Source organism: Oryctolagus cuniculus, chromosome 5, assembly GCF_051225735.1.
Source record: "Oryctolagus cuniculus isolate XC-2025 breed Fujian yellow rabbit chromosome 5, ASM5122573v1, whole genome shotgun sequence".
NCBI classification, from domain to species: Eukaryota; Metazoa; Chordata; class Mammalia; order Lagomorpha; family Leporidae; genus Oryctolagus; species Oryctolagus cuniculus.
In genome coordinates, this window is record NC_142871.1 from 14307076 (window position 1) to 14327996 (window position 20921).

At 37.8% G+C, this 20921-nt stretch overlaps 1 pseudogene; it reads right to left on the reverse strand.

The window, feature by feature from the left end:
- LOC100350260 (poly(rC)-binding protein 2 pseudogene) overlaps positions 1–20921 on the reverse strand; it is a 196336-nt pseudogene that overhangs the window by 124566 nt on the left and 50849 nt on the right.

The window sequence follows — 20921 nt, forward strand, 5'->3', positions numbered from 1 at the left end:
ATTTCTTTTTCCCCATGTCCCAACATACTTAGGAGCATGAGGTAGTCCTGTCCAGTTACCCTACCACAGGCTCTTGGGCCCAAACTACCAAGGCAGAACACCCATAGCCAGCTGGTCCTGGGACCATTTCTGGTTTCTCTGTGGATGGGGCAGGCTTGTGGGGCTGAGAGATGATGGTCTGCACCCTGTGACTGTAGGGGTTATGGGACTCCACAATAGCATATGGAGTGTATCTGGGTCTCTGGGGAATCACTGTGTTTGACACCAGAGACTCAGAGCTCCCTGACTACATAGGGTGGGTAATTGTGGAGGGTTCCATGCTCAAATTTAGGATACACAGACTCTATGTGAGGTTCATGCACCAGTGTGGGTAAGGGTTGCTCCCACAGTGAGCTAATCATGGGCATTTATCACTTTGGAAGAGAGGTGAGATTGTGGTTATGCCAAGATGAGTGATCATATCCTCCATCTGCTAAAATAGAGAAAATCTACCAGGCCCAACTTGGGTGTTACCCTGGATTCTCACCCCACCCATAAGCACTGACCAGAGCTCTCTAGTTCCACCCATCACATGCCTCTGGGTAGTCACTGAATGAGAAGGCACTCCACTAAGCCACAGAGATAATTCAAAAGTAAAATCCATCAGTGGAGAAAATCTACAAATTTTCCACAAATGACTAGAAACAGATTCCACAGTAATGGAACATTCCACAGTAATGGAAGATTTCAGCATCACACTTTCATTAATGGACAAATCAACTTAACAGAAAATCAAAAAATAAAGAGCAGAGATAATTGACAGTATGGATCAAATGGATCTAACTGATATGAGGAGGATATTTATTCCCACAGTTGAAGAATACACATCCTTTTCATCAGTGCATGAAATTTTCTCTAGGATAGATCATATGTTGCAGCATAAAGCAAGTCTTAGCAAATTAAAACAAAAATTGAAACCATACCATGTGTCTTTTCTGACCACAATTGACAGAAGCTGAATATTAACAACTTAAAAAATCTCTAGAAAATATGCAAACTCATTGAGACCAAACAACATGCTCCTGAATTAATAGAGAGTCATAGAAGAAATCAAAAGGGAAATAAAAAATTCCTGAAATGAATGAAAATGACAATATAACATATCAAAACTTATGGGATAAAACAAAAGCACTGTTAAGAGAGAAGTTTATAGCAATTATTGTCAACATCAGAAATTGGAAAGGCAGCAAAAAAATGAGCTATAAATGAAAATAAAGTACTTCTAAAAATGACAATAACATAAACCCAATAATGGGGCCAGTACTGTGGCGCAGTGGGTTAACACCCTGGCCTGAAGTGCCAGAATCCCATATGGGCACCAGTTCAAGACCAGGCTGCTCCACTTCTAATCCAGCTCTCTGCTGTGATCTGGGAAAACAGTGGAGGATGGCCTAAGTCCTTGGGCCCCTGTATCCTCTTGGGAGACCTGGAAGAAGCTCCTGGCTCCTGGCTTTGGATTGGCACAGCTCCAGCCATTGCAGCCAATTGGGGAGTGAACCAGCAGATGGAAGACCTCTCTTTCTCTCTCTGCCTCTCCTCTCTCTATGTTAATCTGACTTTCAAATAAATAAATCTTTAAAAAAAATATTAGTAGGAGGAAATAAATTATTTAAATTAGATGAGAAATAAACAAAAGTGAACTGAAAATAAAGAACAGTGAAATTAAAAGATGGTTTTCTCACAGGATTGATACACCATTGATCAATTAACCAAAAAAAAAAAAAAAAGAGGGAGTAGTCCCAAATCAATAAAATCAAGGATGAAAAAGATTTAACAAAAGATACCCCAGAAATAAAAAGAATCACAGAAACCACTGCTAAGAGCTATATACCTACAAATTAGAAAAGCTACAGGAAATGGATAGATTCTTGGACACATAAAATAAAACAAAATTGGGCCAGTGCCGTGGCTCACTAGGCTAATACTCCACCTGTGGAGTTGGCACCCTGGATTCTAGTGCCAGTTGGGGTGCCAGATTCTGTCCTGGTTTCTCCTCTTCCAGTCCAGCTCTCTGCTGTGGCCCAGGAAGGCAATGGAGGATGGCCCAAGTACTTGGGCCCTGCACCTGTTGGAAGCATTTCCACTGAGATATGGAACCAGACAAGAATGCCCACTTTCACCATTGCTATTCAATACAGTTCTGGAAGTTTTAGATAGAGTGATTAGGCAGGAAAAAGAAATCAAAGGAATACAAATTGGAAAAAGGAAGTCAAATTATCTCTGTTTCTAGATGACATGTTTCCATATATAGAAGAACTAAAAGATTCCAATAAGAGGCTACTGTAACTCATAAGAGCATTTGGTAAAGTTGCAGTATACAAAATTATCACACAAAAATAAATAGCCATTTTATACACAGACAATGCCATGGTTGAAAGGAACTTCTAAGAATAATATCATTCACAATAGCTATAAAAATGAAATACCTTGGAATAAATTTAATCAGAGATGAAAAATCTACAAAAAAATTACAAAAATTTAAAGAAATAAATAGATGAAGATGATGAAGAAAGCAAAGAATGGAAATATCTTCCATGCTTGTTTATTGTAAGAATCAATAACATCAAAGTATCCATTTGCAGAGACCAATTTATAGATTCAAAGTCATTCCAATCAAAATACCAAAATTATTCTTCTCAGATCTAGAAAAAATGCTAACCTTCATATGGAGTCACATGAGACCCCAAATGGATGAAGTTGTCTTACAACAAAAACCAAACTGGGGGCATCACAAATCCATATCTTAAGACATACTACGGAGCCATTATAATCAAAACATCCTGGTAGTACTGGCACAAAAAAGCCATATAGACCAATGGAATAATATAGAAACCCCAGAAATCAATGCATATCTATACTACCAACTAGTCTTTCACAAAAGAGCTAAAATCAATCACTGGAGAAAGGACATCCTCTTAAAAAATTGGTGTTTTGAAAATTGTATGAAGCAAGATAGTTCCCTTATACCTTATACAAAAATCAACTCACAGTGGATCAATGATCTTTAGACCATATGACCAGATATCATCAAATTAGTAGAGGAGAATATTGGAGAAACTCTGCAAGACATTGGCATAGGCAAAGACTTAACAGAAAACACCCAGAAGCACAGGAAATCAAAGCAAATATAGACAAAGAGGATTATATTAAGCTAAGAAGCTTCTGCATGACAAAGGAAACACTCAACAAAGTGAAGAGAGAACCAACAGAATGTAAGAAAATGTTTGCGAATTAAACAACCAATAAAGGATTAATATCAAGAATGTATTAAGATATCAAGAAACTCAGCAACAACAAAACAAACAAGCCGGTAAGAAATGGGCAAAGGACTTAAACAGGAATTTTTCAAAAGATGGAAATCAAATGGCCAACAGACACTTTAATGCTTAGGATCACTAGCCATCAGAGAGATGGAAATAAAAAACCACAATGGTGTTTCACTTCGTCTCAGTTAAAATAACTTTCATACAGGAATCTAAAAACAAAAAATGCTGATGATGAAGTTGGAAAAAGATAACCTAACCTACTATTTGTTGGAATGCAAGCTTATACAGCCATTGTGGAAGACAATATGGAGATTCCTTGGAAATATGAAAATAGATTTCATTATGATGCAGCCATCCTACTCCTGGTAATTTACACCAAAAATCAAACATTACATGAACGAGTTATCTTCTTCCCATCCAATATTTATCGCAGCTCAATTTACAATAGCTGAAATATGGAATCAACATGGATATCCATCAACTGAGAAGTAGATAAAGAAAATGTGATATGTATACACTATGAAATACTACACAGCTGCAAAAAATGAAATCTTGTGTTTTCCAAGAAAGTGGATGCAACTGAAAACCATTATAATTAGTAAAATAAGCCAGTCCCAAGAAGACAAATATCATATATTGTCCCTGATCTGTGGTAACAGAGTACAAAAAATGTAATGTATAAGTAATTAAATTTCAATCTTCATAAAATTATTCCTGTGTATAAACAGCAATAAACTCACATATCCCTGTGAGCAAATGGTTTAATGTCTAAGTCAACTTAATTATTATCTTGTTACCACACAGGAAATATTTAGATTGTTTCTGTTTTATTGAAAGAAATTATGAATGGCTAATTGGCAAAAATGTATATGGAAATGGTCATTTTTCTACTCAATTTTTGTTTATAGCTGTTTGTATTCCAAATGGAAATAAACTAGGACCTTATTGCTTTTTACTTGCTAAATTTATTTGGTGAAATGTTAAACATTTTTACTGCAACATATATTTAAAATATGCTATCTCAAAAATGAAAAAAGAAATAAAGGTAGAAAGAAGGAGAGTAAATGGGAGGGAGGGAGCCGGCGCCGCGGCTTACTAGGCTAATCCTCCGCCTTGCGGTGCTGGCACACCAGGTTCTAGTCCCGGTTGGGGCTCCAGATTCTGTCCCGGTTGCCCCACTTCCAGGCCAGCTCTCTGCTATGGCCCGGAAGGCAGTGGAGGATGGCCCAAGTGCTTGGGCCCTGCACCCCATGGGAGACCAGGAGAAGCACCTGGCTCCTGCCTTCGATCAACGTGGCGTGCCGGCCACAGCACGCTGGCCGTGGTGGCCATTGGAGGGTGAACCAATGGCAAAGGAAGACCTTTCTCTTTGTCTCTCTCTCTCTCTCTCTCACTGTCCACTCTGCCTGTCAAAAAAAAAAAAAAATAGGAGGGAGGGAGAGAGGAGCAGAATATCATGTTCTTAGATTTGTATCTCCAAATCATAGTGAATCTTTTAAAATTAGATAGATTTTCACCTTATATCTCATTTCATTAATTTGCAAATTGATATATCCTGTTGTCAGTTTAACAGTGCAAATGAACTGTCTCACATCTCAAACTATATATGCGGAAGCAAAAATATTAACTTGTATTTCAAATATTATAAAACAGCTGATAATTTGTAAATCTCAGTGAATGCTGCCATCATAAATGGGGTTACTAATGAACAATATATAGCCCTGTCTCCAATATTCAAACTACAAAGTATTTGCATATAAATAAAGAAGTGGTGATAATAAGGCCCTCAGTAACACTTACATTCAGAAGTATAGAACCAAATCCACCAACTTTTAAAGCTGACAGACCCAACCTCACTGATAACTTCTCCTACATTGTTATATATTTCAACTTGCAAGCCTCTACCATTCCGTGAATGATAGGATACTGGATAACTGACATGAAGGTCAAACAGTGGATTGGAAGATCAGATAAGATAACAGCAGAATGATAAGTTGTCTTACTGGACGTATTACATGCACTTAACTATTGAACCATATACTTGGTAGTCTTATGTTTCCAATACCTAGAATATATGAATGAGAATGATAACAGCCCTTCACCACGATAGTACATTACTCATCTTCAGAATAAATGTTTGCCATCTCTAGATATTATGGATTTTTCAAATTCTTGTGATTTTTGGTGATTCCTGTCTAGGGAAATTTTTCTAAGGGACATAATAAGCATAGGGTGGGAATAGTTTGAACACTGGGCTCCACTTCAGTGTTCCCCCCAATAGATTCAGCTTGGTCAGCATGGTTTGGAATCACAGGCCCTGACCATTATTAGGTCATATTTGAATGAAGTCCACAAGCCTCGACTCTAGATATTCCTTTGCTAATTTCTCATCCGTGATATTTAACTTCCATGACATTGATCCAAAGTGAGTACAGGTTTGCTTCCTGTGACACTTGGACTTCTGCTGAGGGCAGAGAGCCACGAAACACGGAGGCACATGTTATAGCAGTGCCTGATCTGGCATGAAAACTGGGCTATGCAGTTGTAAGAAATTTTCTCAACAGTGGCCTCTGTGTGCACAACTTTGTGAAATCCTAAAATTTCCACAAAAATTATTTACTCTACAATAGGCCACAACTAGAAGATATATCGTGTTCTAGAATGACTTAGGAAACTGTTACCTCACTACTGAGTTGATCTATGGCTGTGGGGTATCCTTTCTTTTTCTTTTTCTTTTTTTTTTTTTATAAAGGAAGGAACAATTTATTCAAAGCAGAGGGAAAGTGCATGCTGCATGCTAAAGAAGTAACTGCGGGAGAGAGAGAGTAAAGGGGTGGGGGAGGAGATTGACTATGAACCTAGGGGGTTTCTTAAAGAGAATGTGGACTTACTAATTGAATGAATGCCCAGGGACAGAAAACAAAAACTTGAAATTATGTCTTCCACACCTTTGTAAGAAAAGAAAGAATAAAATGTTACCCTCAGAGTAATGATGTTTTCTTTCTTCAAGTGGTATCTATAATTACCATCTGATAGAAAATAAATGCTTTGTATGAAGAAATAGAGAGAGGCAAGTTGGATGTAGAGAAAAGCAGGAAAGAGATAGGGCTCAGGAAATATGGGGAAGTTGTTAAGAATTACAAATGTTGGACAGATGGAAAGTCTACTTATTGTACAAATAACACTGCCCAGATTTCCATGGACTGACATAGTTATAAGCAAATAGGAAGTCACTCGACAGATTCTCAATTTTAACTAAGAGAGTTATGGTGAAGAGGTGCTCTGCTCATATGTATTTGAGGAGTTTCAAGGCAAGAAAGTAATCCTGTGGACAGGTTTTGTAGCCGAGTGCGTTAAGCTGCTCCTTGTGACACCAGCATCCCATAAATCTGCTGGTTCAAGTACTGGCTGCTCTGCTTCCAATTCAGCTTCCTGCTCATACATCTGGGAGGGCAGCAGTTGATGGTCTAAGTACTTGGACTCCTGTTTCCCAAACTGGAGACAAATTTGGAGTTCCTGCCTGCTGGCTTCAGCCTGCCCCAGACCTGGCTTTTGCATTCATTTGGGGAGTGAACCAGCAGATGAAAAATCTTTCCTTCTCCCTCTCCCTTTTTTTCTCCCTCTTCCTCTTGCCTTTTAAATAAATAAATAACTCTTTAAAAAAAAGAAAATAGAAGAAACCACTCCTGGTTAGTACATGGAGATTTAAAGAGTTTGTAGAAAAATGCGTATTATGAAAAAATGCATGGACTTCAAAAGTTATTATGCCATAACAAACATCTTTTGAATCAGTTTTCCAGATTTTTTCTGATATCCTCATATACATGCTGTTGGCTCCCATCATGAGAAGCATCTGCAGAAGAAATATTCTGGATATCAGAATAGAAAAAAATAATTGCCAAGCAAATGCCATTCCAAAAATAGAAAAGGGGACTGCTTGGGTCATCTAGAAATTAACTCATTAATTAACTAAAACAGGAATATAAAAAATCAAAAAAACAAACAAAACCTCTGGGAATCATGAAAGAAACCAGTGAGCTATAAGATCTCTGTATCAACCAGGGTGTTCCTTTTTTCCCCAGCTCCTCTACACAGAAAGCCTTGGCCACAGGTCTCAAGGTATCAAACTGGGCATGCCCTGAAAGGTTAGAACAATATAATTTACTAGGTCGAGGCTTTATTAGAGACTCTAAATCAATATCCTCACCTCAAGGGTTCATGGTAAGCAGCACTTAATCAAAAGATTACAGACATGAAGGAAGAGGAGGGAGAAGGCAGCAGTTCCATCGATATCTGAAAGAGCAATGGAAAAGCAAATGATTAGTGACTAAGCGACTTAGCATTCTGAATAAAAGGGCAAGCTAAGGTTGAATTCCTGACAACACTACCGAAATAACATTTGTTTTACTCTATTTCCCTATAGGCAAAATAAAAATAGCAAACAACTAGTTTCAAATAAAAGCTGTACATTCAAAAATTAAGATGTGGTACACAAGGTTTTCAGTGTCAAGGGAGCCACAATCAGATACAACCTCTATACTAAAGATAGATATTATATAATCTCATGTAGTAATAAATACCATAATTATTTACCTATTGTATATCCCTCCAAATGGAATGGGACCTTCAGAGGATAAGTGTTTTAGTGTGTTCAGGTTGTACTGATACACATGTGGCTTAAAGAGAATGTGCTGTTTTCCTTCATAGCTCTGGTCTCTGGGAAATCCAAGAGCAGGTGCAGACTCCATGTCTGGTAAGGACCTGCTCTCTGGTTCCCAGCTGATGCCTTCTCACCGTGTCTCCATGCGGGAGAAGGGGAGGTGTCTTTTTCCAGCTTGCTTTCTGTGGATCCTACTGTGAGTGGCAGCCTTGTGATCAAATCACTTCCAAGGCTCCCAGCTTCTCATGCCATCACAATAGGAACTAGGAATTCAACACAGGAATTTTGAAGGGACAAAACCAACCAGACCAGGGTACGGAAGAATCACATGTGGTGAATATGATATACAATGAATAATAAAGGCCACTTCATATATTTCTTTTTTTTTTTTTTTTTTTTGACAGGCAGAGTGGACAGTGAGAGAGAGAGACAGAGAGAAAGGTCTTCCTTTGCCGTTGGTTCACCCTCCAATGGCCGCCGCGGCCAGCGCGCTGCGGCCGGCACACCGCGCTGATCCGATGGCAGGAGCCAGGAGCCAGGTGCTTTTCCTGGTCTCCCATGCGGGTGCAGGGCCCAAGCACCTGGGCCATCCTCCACTGCACTCCCTGGCCACAGCAGAGGGCTGGCCTGGAAGAGGGGCAACCGGGACAGAATCCGGCGCCCCGACCAGGACTAGAACCCGGTGTGCCGGCGCCGCTAGGCGGAGGATTAGCCTAGTGAGCCACGGCGCCGGCCCATATATTTCATTATCAGCATTTCCTCATTTTTTTGTCTTTTCAGAATTCTCTCAGACTTTCTCTTTTTTTTTTTTCTTCTCAGCATCTTAACTCTAGGGTTTTTCCTTAAATCTCTTTGTTTACTCATCCTGTGTTGTCTGTTTCCAAAACAGTCTGACTTGCTTATACAACAGGAGGTACTAGCAGTAGGAAAAACTTTAAAAAAAAAAAAAAGAAAAAAATGTAGATTCTGGAATCAGCATGCATGGACCACAAGGCCAATTGAACAAATAATCAATTTGGATTTTGTGAGAAATTTAATTGAAATTTTGATATCCAAATTTGTCTATAAAATTTTTGTGATAATTTCATCTAGTATGCCTATAAAGATTAAAAGAGCATAGGACTTGCAAAGTTGTGATGGTTCCGTAGTTGTTACTATCATTTTATCATTGATGACAAACATTTTAAGAATACAACATACATTTGACACTTTTCCTTCATTTAAAATTATTTACAATTTTCATTGCTTATAAACATTAAATATGGATTACTTTTCTCATCTTTCATTATATAGTAACGTTCCTAACTTGGTTGTTTTGGTAAAAACTGTGTCTCTTCTTATAACTCAAGGCTGATACCCAGGAGACATTCAATACAGAAGCAAGCAGTTCTACACATCTTAAGATCTCCTGAGTGAGCTGATCCTCACACAAAGTACATCAGGAAAACTGAATACTAGCTCTTTCAGTGTGTAAGAGGAAAGCAGCTGTAAATGGTAAATATTTGAGTATTTCACAGATAATTTATGTTTAAAGCAATATTCATCATCATTCTAGATGCTTCATAAAATTAAAGAAACACATGATATATTTTATGAATTCTCTTTTAGTATACTAAAAATGAAAATACTTGAAGAGTATGGGAAGGTAGTTTTAGTAGTCATTTATCTGAAGTGCTTTATTTCCACAAACAAGTAAATTAAGGTCTGACTTTATACTTAGACTTTCAATTATTAGTTTTTAAGTTTATCTTCAATGCTTTAAAGGAAATATTATAAAATAAAAATATGGATTTATTTTTTGAATGTCTGTTTATTCATTTTTATTTGTCAGAAAGGAAGAGAGAGAAAAAAGAGAAAGAGACAGAGTTAGATTGAGACTCTTCCATTTGTTAGTTCGTATCCAAAATGCCCAAAACAACCAGGGCTGGATTAGGCTAAAGCCAGGAGCCTAGAATTCAATCTGAGTCTTCCCTATACGTAGCAGGAACTGGGCTACCTGAGAAATCATTCATTGCCTCCCAGGAGCATTAGCAGGAACCTGGATCAGAAGGTGGAGGAGAAATTTTATCTGAAGCAGTCCCATATGAGATGCAGGTTTCCCAAGTAGTACCTTAGCCGGCTGCATAACATCTCCCACCCCAAAATTGTGAATTTATTCCAAAATTTCCAGTGCTCATTATGCTTATCAAGATGCTAGTTCTTTGGTTTCCACTTTAAATAATCAAAATGAATTGGCCTCATAAATACAGATTCTGTTGTCATGCAATTTTGTTTTCATCAAAGAAGTCCTTCAAAATACAAAAAAAATGCATGAAAATGGTTATACCTTTGCCAAGGCAATACTGACTTATTGCTCTCTTAAGAAATAATGTGCAGTACTGTTTGTGGTTTGAAAGCTCCCGAAAGAGAGAAAGAAAATTTATTTCTCATGTTTTTTAATAATAATATAGAACATTGTACTTTATTCTTAAGACAAGAAAGATGAAACACCTTTCTTATAGGTCAAATATTATACATGATTTAAGACCTCCATGAAAATTTAGATAATCTTTGAAGCCTTTCCTGACACAGCCTACACAATCTGTGAAAGAATTTCCTAAGTGATCCTACTGCGTACTCCAGGATCATCAAACCTGTACGTAGCCCATTGCAGTGTGTCTGGTATGGAAGTTTCCTAGGGTGGAGGTAGTTAGCAAGACTGACATTCTGATCTACCATGTGAAACAAGACACCTCACAGAACATCTAGCTGGTGCAAACCAGAGTATTCCAGGCCAAGGATGAGCCAGAATGCCTGAGTGCGAATCAAAGTGCAGTGGGAGAGTCACCACCACTTCCCACATGATAAGAACACCTGCTCAGCTCCCAGGGAGAACAAGTGGTGGAACCTCTTCTTCCTGCCATGAGGTTTCCCTCTGTTGGAGCCTAAGTCTCCAATAAAGTATGTGTTGCATTTTGGCCTCTTCTCAATTTCTATTTTCAATTTCTATTTTCATGTGAGCCAAAGAACCCAGTGTTGGAACCACAGATCTCACAGAGACTGACCTGTTACAGAGAAGGAAAAGAACTGTCAATAAAATGAACAAGACGAGATCGGGCGCGTTCAGGGTCATGCTGAGTGAATTAAGCCAGTCCCAAAGGGACAAATATCATATGTTCTCCCTGATTGGCGACAACTAACTGAGCACCAAAGGGGAAACTTGTTGAAGTGAAATGGACACTATGAGAAACAGTGACTTGATCAGCTCTTGTCCTGACGGTTGATGTACAATGTAATACTTTATCCATTTTAGTATTTGTTTTGTTCTAGTACCATTGGTTGAACTCTGTAATTAACACACATTTATTCTTGGTGTTTAAATTTTAACTGAAAAGTGATCCCTGTTAGGAATTTGGAAAACATTATGCTGAGTGAAATAAGCCAATCCCAAAGGGACAAATACCACTTGTTCTCCCTGATAGGTGACAACTAACTGAGCACCAAAAAGGAAACCTGTTAAAGTGAAATGAACACTGTGAGATGCTTGATCTGTATTTCTGAGTACCTCTTTGCCATTCAAATGAAATTTGAAAATAAATTAAGAAATAAATTCATCTTTCCATGTGCTTAATGACTATTGAACATCTTCTTTGCCTCACTGTCTTTTGAAATGCTTTATGCAATTTTTAATGGTGAGATTATCTTTTTCTTGCTGAGTTGTAAGAGCTTTTTATATCTTCTAGATGAAAATTCATTGTCAGGAACAAGCTTTGCAAATATTTCCTCCCATTTTTTAAATTGTATTTTCATTTTCCTAATAGTATCATTTGAAAGATTCATACTTTTATTTTTGATAAAGTCCAGTAATCTATTTTTATTGCACTGCCATCATTTTTGGTATCATACCTAAGGGAACAGTGCCTAATGCAGGGTTACAAAGATTGGCACATGTTTTCTTCTGAGAATTTCACAGATTTTTTTCTTCCATTTAACTCTATAACTCATTTTCAATTATTTTTAGTACGATTTGAGGTAGGAAACCAGATACATTCTATTTCATCATTTGTTGCAGAGACCATTATTTATCCTGTTAAATTGAAAATAAATTTGTCATAGCCCGCGCCACAGCTCATTAGGCTAATCCTCTGTCTGTGGCACCGGCACACCGGGTTCTAGTCCCGGTCGGGGCGCCGGATTCTGTCCCGGTTGCCCCTCTATCAGCCCAGCTCTCTGCTGTGGCCAGGGAAGTGCAGTGGAGGATGGCCCAAGTTCTTGAGCCCTGCACCCGCATGGGAGACCAGGAGAAGCACCTGGCTCCTGCCTTCGGATCAGCACAGTGCGCCGGCCACAGCGCGCCGGCCGTGGCGGCCATTGGTGGGTGAACCAACGGTAAAGGAAGACCTTTCTCTCTGTCTCTCTCTCTCCCTGTCCACTCTGCCTGTCAAAAAATAAAAAAAAAGAAAGGAAATTTATCATAAATAAAGAGATACATGATTAAATTCTAAATTCTCTGTCATCGGGCTATATGTCAAGTACTATAGAGTATTACACTGATTTATAGTATGTTTTGAAATTATGAAAGATGAGTCTTCCCAGTTTGTTTTTGCTCAAATTATTTGGCTATTTTGAATCTCTAGTATTTTTGTCCATGAAATTTAGGTTGACTTTGTCAGTTTCTGTTAAAAAGCCAGTTGAGATTTTGATAAGAATTAAGTTGAATATGTACAGCAGTTTGAGAAATGTTGCTGTAATAATAATACTAATAACTCCATGAACAGATTCATGAGTTAGATATATTCCCACTAACTTCGAAATCTTAATTTCTTTTGCTAAAGTTTTATACTATACAAATTTTACAGATTTTTCTGTTATTCTTAAGTATTATAAAATTTCCATGGCTTTTAAAATGGAAATTTTTTAATTATATTTTTTTAACTTTCTTAATTTTATTTTCATGTTATTAATTGCTTGTGAATATTTTCATGTTGTTAATTGCTAGTGAATTGGCTTTTGTACATTTGTATGTTAATATTGTCTCCTGTAACATTTCACGTCCAATCTGTTGAGCAGATTTTGTGCCTTAGCCCTGGATGAGTCCCATCTTGTGCTTATTCACAGCCATTGAGTGGACTCTGTTGTTTGTTTTCCTTTCCCCAAACTTTCTTTTGACTTGGAGCATGTGGAAAATAGCCAATTTTGTTTTATTGGCTGAATGGTGTTCCTCTGAAATATGGAGTTCTAGCTCTTAGAATGGAGTCTAGCACCTTAGACTAGTGCCTTATAAAATGAATATACGAAGATACATAATCACAGAACACTCGAGTGAGGTTTAGATATTATAAAATATAATCAGTGTCATCTACCCTGTTAGCAGGGTGAAGAAGAAAAGTTGCATGGTCATGTCACCTGATGCAGAAAGTGTTAAGCAAAGTTCAACATCCCTACATTTAAAACAAAAACTTCTCAGGTAAAATAGAGAAGGTCAGAGCTTTCCCAACCAAATAAAGAGCATCTACAAAAACTACAGGTAACATCATATTTAATGGTAGAAGACTTGGGATTTTTCCCTATGATCAGGAACAAAGTAAGAATGTCTATTTGCATGATCCTTGTTTAAATTAGTGTCAGAAGTTCAAGCCAGCGGTTGTGTTCATTTTGTACATAGTGTCCAGGATTTAGTTGTGCCTATGGAAAGGAATAGGGAAAAGTGTAACTACTTCATTTTCCCAGGGGCAGAAGTTTCTCCAGACACCCGTGTCTTTCATTCTTATATACAGGAATCCCTTGACTTTGACTAGAAGACAATCTGTATATTTTCATGTAGTACTGAGTTTTCTTATTTGTTTGTTTGTAATCACAAGCAAGATTAAGTGAAAAGACCTTTCTTTGAAATATTTACATAAGTCTTTACAACATGGCACCACTTTTTCTACAATTGTAAGAACATTATGCAAATAAAAAGTTACCTCGTTTAAAAAGAAATGCTTACTTAGTAAGGTACACTAAATAAATGTTTTCCAGAAGTGGATGTAAGCTTATATCTCAACACCATGTTTCTCTTGCTCCTACTGTGGTAGAATTCTAGAACAAATTGCAAATTGAAAGAAAATTTCCATTTGCAGTACAAAATTTAGAAATCTCAGAGGAGAGGAATAAACTCTTTCAATTCCATTTGAAAGAAATATATCTTGGCCTAATTGTATGCAGCTCACAGGATGTTCTCCACAATGTACCCAGCAGGCGAGATCATTTGTTTTCTCCCTTTCCTGAGTCACATTGTCATTATCCTATTAGAAACAGTTCACAGTATGCTGCTTTTTTTGCTGAAAAATCTTACAATTTCAGGATAAAAACTGGCTCCTTACTCTGGATGACCCCAAATGTTCAAATGTATTCATTTGGAGTAGAAGAAATCTTGATCCAGGTTCTTCATAAAATATAACAGAAAAAAATCCTAGTGGTGAGTGGGTAAACATTCTTAAGCAGCTTCTCAAACTTGAGCAAAGTAATAAATATTTTAATGAAAAGAGGATTTGTCTGGCTTAAGTGAGAAGTTAACATTTTTATCAGAATGCTGTTAAGGTATGAACTTCTATAAAATCAAGCACAAAGTCCTTAAATTTAAAGCACCTGCACAGCCACAAGTCCAAAACGCATTTATGAATTGCATGATAATATTAAAATTGACATGAATGCAATATGATTTATGATATTATCTTGCTGAAGCAAATTTACCTATTTGGGGTCAATATAGTGTCATTGTTGTTTCACTAATGCGTTTTGATTTTGTGCAGATAGAATATAATTTCACCCATTGATGCAATCATTGTCCTTGTATTCTCTTTAATGGTATTCTCATTCTAAATCAATAGTTCATTCTTTTGAGCATCGTGTTCATTTAATCAAAACTGAAAAAATAACATTCCTCCAAAGAAATATTCTTCCTCTGTATGGTAGAAGTACTCCAGTTCCTTTTATATTTTAGAATTTGGAATATATAAAATCTATATGTACATGCTCACTGATTGCATGCATATTACCAACAGCTGCTGTGTAGAAATACATGGTGTCTCTGCACAATGTATGGCTGAAATGACTCCACAGACTCCAGAGTAGGCCACCAAAAGCTTTTAGTTAATGACAAAGAATTCAGAGCAGTAAGAGAACAATTCATGCACGCGTCTGCAATCCAAGAGACCTCACACATCCCAAGCTGCCTAGGAGCCCAATAGCACACATGTGCTGTACTGCATCTCAGGTTTTAGCCACCAAGGTTGTGAGAGGACTCTTTCCTTCAGCGAAGATATGCGTAACTTGAAATAACACAAATGGCAACTAATATTAGAACAGAAAAATGAATTGTGGTTAACAATCAAGCACTTCAAATCAATTACAAAAATCGAATAGTGGGGCTGGCCCTTGGTGAAGCAGGTTAAGCTTTGGCCTACAGTGTCAGAATCCCTTATGGGTGATGGTTCTAGTCCTGGCTGCTCTTCTGATCTGGCTCCTTGCCAATGCACCTGGGAAAACCAACAGAAGATGGCCCAAGTCCCTTTTCCCCTGCTGCCCCAGTGGGAAACCCAGAAGAAGCTCCTGATTCCTGGCTTTAGCCTGGCCCAGCCCCGGTATTCTGTGTCCATTTAGGGAGTGAACCAGTGGATGGAAGATCTCTCTCTCTGTCTCTCCTTCTCTCTCTCTCTAACTATTTCAAATAATTAAATAAAAACAAAATAATGATATAACTAATATACGGGGTGAACTCCAAAACTCAAGATTTTAAGAAAACCTGTTTTTGTTATTTATCACAGCATTAATTTTATTGTATAATAGAGAAAGCAACCTAAATGTCTATATGAAGGAGAATTGTTGAACAAACACCATGCAGCTTATAAAAGAGATAGGAAAATATTTGTGAACAAATATGCAGTAATTTCCATGATTTATCATTAAGTGAAAAAAAGGGATGTTCCAAAGGCTATCTAAATGTGCTACTTTTCACATAATTAAAAAAGGAAAGGAAATAAATATCTGAAAAAAAAATCTTCATTTGTACAAAAAGGACTATAAGGATTTATCCATATATATATATATATCCTTATATATCCTTTTTTTCTGCTTTAGCAGAAAGCTACAAGATTGGCTACATAGAGGATTTGTGAGAAAGAGGGGATTCAATGGAAATTGGCAAAACACAGAAGTGAGGCACTGAGAAGCACACATCTGTAACTTTTAATAAATTTGAATTTCAGAACCATGCCTACACAAAATCTATGTGTAAAATAAAAATGATAGGGAAATAATACAAAGTTCAATGCATTCTAAAGCCAACAAGAAAACAAACAACCACAAGACTTAACTGTGATCCAAATCAATGTCTTAACACAAAGAGCATGCAAGATCTAAAACTACTGCTCTCATGTTAAAAACAAGGGGAGGACAATAAAATTATTGAACTCTAGTTAGTGGGTTTTTTTAATCAGAATGGCATGAGCTAGCGATTTCTCTTTTACTCTTCTCAGTATGTTTTTACAATTTTTATTATTAATATAAAGGGAAAACATTTCATGTATTTCATAGATTTTATAGACACAATGCTAATAACATAATGGTACTTCCAACCTTTCCTACCTCTCTTTTCTTTCTTTTCTTTTTTCTTCTAATTTTTGAGATAACATATATTCATTTTTTTTATAATTTCAAGCTTAATGCTCTACTAAATATAATGTCCACCAAGTAAAAAGTAGAAATATCACTCTTCCACAACAATATAGACAAGGGCTATATACAATAATAAAATCATGGGATGTCAATCTCTTACATATTCAGTGTTTGTACTATATATATTAGCAACTGCAATTCAGAGAAAACATATTTCTCTTTTTGAGTCTGGCTTATATAAAAGAATTATCTGTAACCCAATGTTTCCAACGATTGAATTCACAATAGCTAAGATATGGAATCAACCCAAATGTCCAACCCAGATGAGTGGATAAAGAAAATGTGGTTTATATACATGATGGAATATTATGCATGCATAAAAAGGATGAAATCCTGTCTTTTCCAACAAAATGGATGCAAATGGAGACTATCATGCTTAATGAAATAAGCCAGATACCAAAGAGTTAGCAATTTTGAAACCAAGCAAAGTGCTATTTTCCAGGTAAATAATTGCATGGTACATAAAGGTAGATAAGCTTTGGCCGGCGCCGCGGCTCACTAGGCTAATCCTCCGCCTAGCGGCGCCGGCACACTGGGTTCTAGTCCCGGTCGGGGCGCCGGATTCTGTCCCGGTTGCCCCTCTTCCAGGCCAGCTCTCTGCTGTGGCCAGGGAGTGCAGTGGAGGATGGCCCAGGTGCTTGGGCCCTGCACCCCATGGGAGACCAGGAAAAGCACCTGGCTCCTGGCTCCTGCCATCGGATCAGCGCAGTGCGCCGGCCGCAGCGCGCCGGCCGCGGCGGCCATTGGAGGGTGAACCAACGGCAAAAGGAAGACCTTTCTCTCTGTCTCTCTCTCTCACTGTCCACTCTGCCTGTCAAAAAAAAAAAAAAAAAAAAAAAAAAAAAAAAAAAAAAAAGGTAGATAAGCTTTTCACTGTTGGGAAATAGTTTAAAATGTGTGTGTGTGTGTGTATAAATATATAAAATGAAGTGTACTATTTGAACAGAACTGTAATAGTAATATTAATTTTTGGTTTGTAATAAATAAAAAGAGATACTTTCAAGTTCTATCAGCTGAGAAGGTCTAGATGTTAGGATATAGTAGTGACGATCCTTTATGATATACAAGTTTTGGCTTTTTACTGCCTTTTATTAAAGAAGAGACTTTTCCTCTTCAGTCTAGCATATGAAGTCTTTGAAAGTCATCACATTTGTATTAACAAGGGAGGAGACAGTCCTGTCACATCATAGGCTAAGCCTCTGTCTGCACTGCCAGCATCCTATATGGCCTCGGTTCGTGTCCCTGCTGCTCCTTTTCTGATCCAGCTCTCTGTGAAAGCTGGGAAAGCTGCAGAAGATGGCCCAAGTCCCTGGGCCCCTGCACCCACTTGGGAGGCCCAGAAGAAACTCCTGGCTCCTGGATCCTCCTTTGGCCGAGCTCCAGCCATTGCAGCCATTTGGGGAGTGAACTAGCAGGTAGAAGACCCTTCTCTCTTCTCTCCCTCTGTCTGTCTGTAACTCTACTTCTCATATTAAAAAAAATAATAACACAAAGGAAAAGTTGAATAAATTGAAAAGTCACAAAGGTATAGGGCCTACTGGTGCCCTGAATATTGAGAGATGACAGGCAGATACAGGGAATCCCTGCTTTCCAGGAATGGACGCTCAGCCCAGAAGCCGGCATCCGGAAGCAGTAACTTAGGAACTCTTTACAACATAATTGATGAGTGGCTGGAGGCTCGCTGTAGAGTGGCTTGAGAATTAAGGGCACCTAACCACTTCAGTTTAAGGGATCTCATTATCTTCTGAATTTTAGCTCTAGGAGCCTTCCAGGAACTTAGTGAGAACATCGACGTTTCCTTATTCTCCCCAGAGGGGAGGCAGAAAGTAATCATTTCAAAATATCTCTCTCTAACATGCATATTTACTGAAAATCAGAGTCAGGTTGAGAAATCAAAGTTGCAGTTTATTCGTTCGTCAAGCTGAGGAATTAGTCCGTTGTCAGAGCTGGCAGTTTCATAAGCCTTAGTTCGGCTACAGGTTTTATTGTTTTCTTAAAGGATGAGTGCTTGCATTGATTCAGGTTTAAGACAATATAGATTTATGTCTGTTTATCAATCACATTGAAAGTCAAGACAATTTTATTAAAAACCAAAGAATACCAGATAATATTTAACAGACTTGATTACTGCTTAGAACAGGGGGTACACTGTATTCCCATTACCAATGTTACCTCTACGCAGGCAGAAGCAAACAATGGGATCATTAATCACTTTGCTATAATGGACCTAAGACAGAAAGCTTAATGATTTTTAGAAACCAACAAACGAACTCTCTTGTAGGGAAAATGAAACAGAAACCACAAAAGGAGATCCTAATGGATTTGTCTAAGGGCAGTAAAGGAAATATCCACTGGGCTTTAGAAGAAATTGCTGACCATCCGGAGCAGCCTGCTATTAGCCTCATTCATGGCTTCTCTTCCCATGGTTACTAACTGTGCTGTGGCCACTAAAAAACACGCTTGAGTACATCAAATCCCCTGATTATCTTCTGCACTATTGTTAGAAATACCTCTGTTTAATGTAAATGAAACTGTTACCAATAAATAAACAAATAAATAAATAAATCAGAGAATATGAGTTTCTCAAACTGACAATGAAAGAAAAAATATCCTTGGCCGGCGCTGCGGCTCACTAGGCTAATCCTCCGCCTAGCGGTGCTGGCACACTGGGTTCTAGTCCCGGTCGGGGCGCCGGATTCTGTCCCGGTTGCCCCTCTTCCAGGCCAGCTCTCTGCTGTGGCCTGGGAGTGCAGTGGAGGATGGCCCAAGTGCTTGGGCCCTGCACCCCATGGGAGACCAGGAGAAGCACCTGGCTCCTGCCATCGGATCAGCGCAGCGCGCCGGCCATGGTGGCCATTGGAGGGTGAACCAACAGCAAAAGGAAGACCTTTCTCTCTGTCTCTCTGTCTCTCACTGTCCACTCTGCCTGTCAAAAAAAAAAAAAAAAAAAAAACATAAAAAAAGAAAAAGAAAAAATATCCTTTATTTTCCAAGCAGGTAATAATATGAAAAATTGGTTATATCCTATAGGTATTTGAACTACACAGAGGAAGGAACTCTCTAATTGCTTTGACTCACCTGGGAAATAAATGAACTTCATAATCTTTAGCTGTTTACCTCTTTACTATTTTCTCTGGAGAAACTTAACTCAAAATAATTTCCTTTAAGTAATTGCTCCTCTTTTGGCCATGGTAAGTAAAATGTCTCATAATCCTTTAAAAGTCAGATTTAAATAAGAGACATCAACATTGATCGTGGTTGACATTAAGAGTTTCCTGTTATTAAAACTTCCCCATATTATGAAATTTATAATCATAATTACTCATTTGTTTTGAGAAAAATGTTATTAATAAATAGCTAACCCTTCCTCCTCCTTGACAATGCCTTGATTGTAATTTAATTTTTCAAATGGAAGGTTCTCCAAATTAGCAATTTTGTAACCCAGAGGTCACTGAAAACAATCAGATGAAATCTATCAAACATATTTATAACATTTTATAATAATTATGGATAGCAAATTAACTCACTGACGTTGCAATCATTGAGTAAGATTTCCCGATTTTACTGTGATCAAGGTAGAATTGGTATGGTCTGATAAATTAAGTATTTTGAAGAAAAACTTAAAGGTGCCAGTACACATGAAGTCCAGGGGAAAAGAAGTATGACAGAAGAAAATTGCAGAAACTCCTCCAGTTACCAGCTGGAGCAGTCATAAATGTCCTGCTTGGCTGGTAGTTTTGCTAATGTCCTTAAGTTACAGGGGAGGGAAGGGTGAGAAATAAATATGAACAAGGTTCATTTCTCTGCTGTGCATCTTCACCTCAGCATTTTTTAAAATCTACAGAGGAATTCTTTCCCAGTAAAGACAAGACAGAAACAAAAAACAATGTTCTTCCTAATGATTTTTCCAAGAACTGTAAAGAAAATTGCTCTTTAGGCTGAGCCTACCTGGATGTTTGCTTACCTTCTTGGCATCAGCCTCATCTATTGTCTCTTTTTTATGGTTTGGAAGTAGACAATGTCTATATATTAGAAATAGTGTTTGCATCATTAATAAGTTCCTGAAAAATGTTCTCCTGATTGCAATGTATTATGTTTTCTTTTTGTTGGATGTGATTAGCTAATATTGTTCATATATTCTGGCATTGTCCTTTGTAGGTGAAATGAGTACCTAATCTTTGTTATATTGTATTCATGACTGGGGAAAGTAGATTTCACTAAGTTTATAAACTGATTTGTGTAGTAAACAGGTTAGCCCT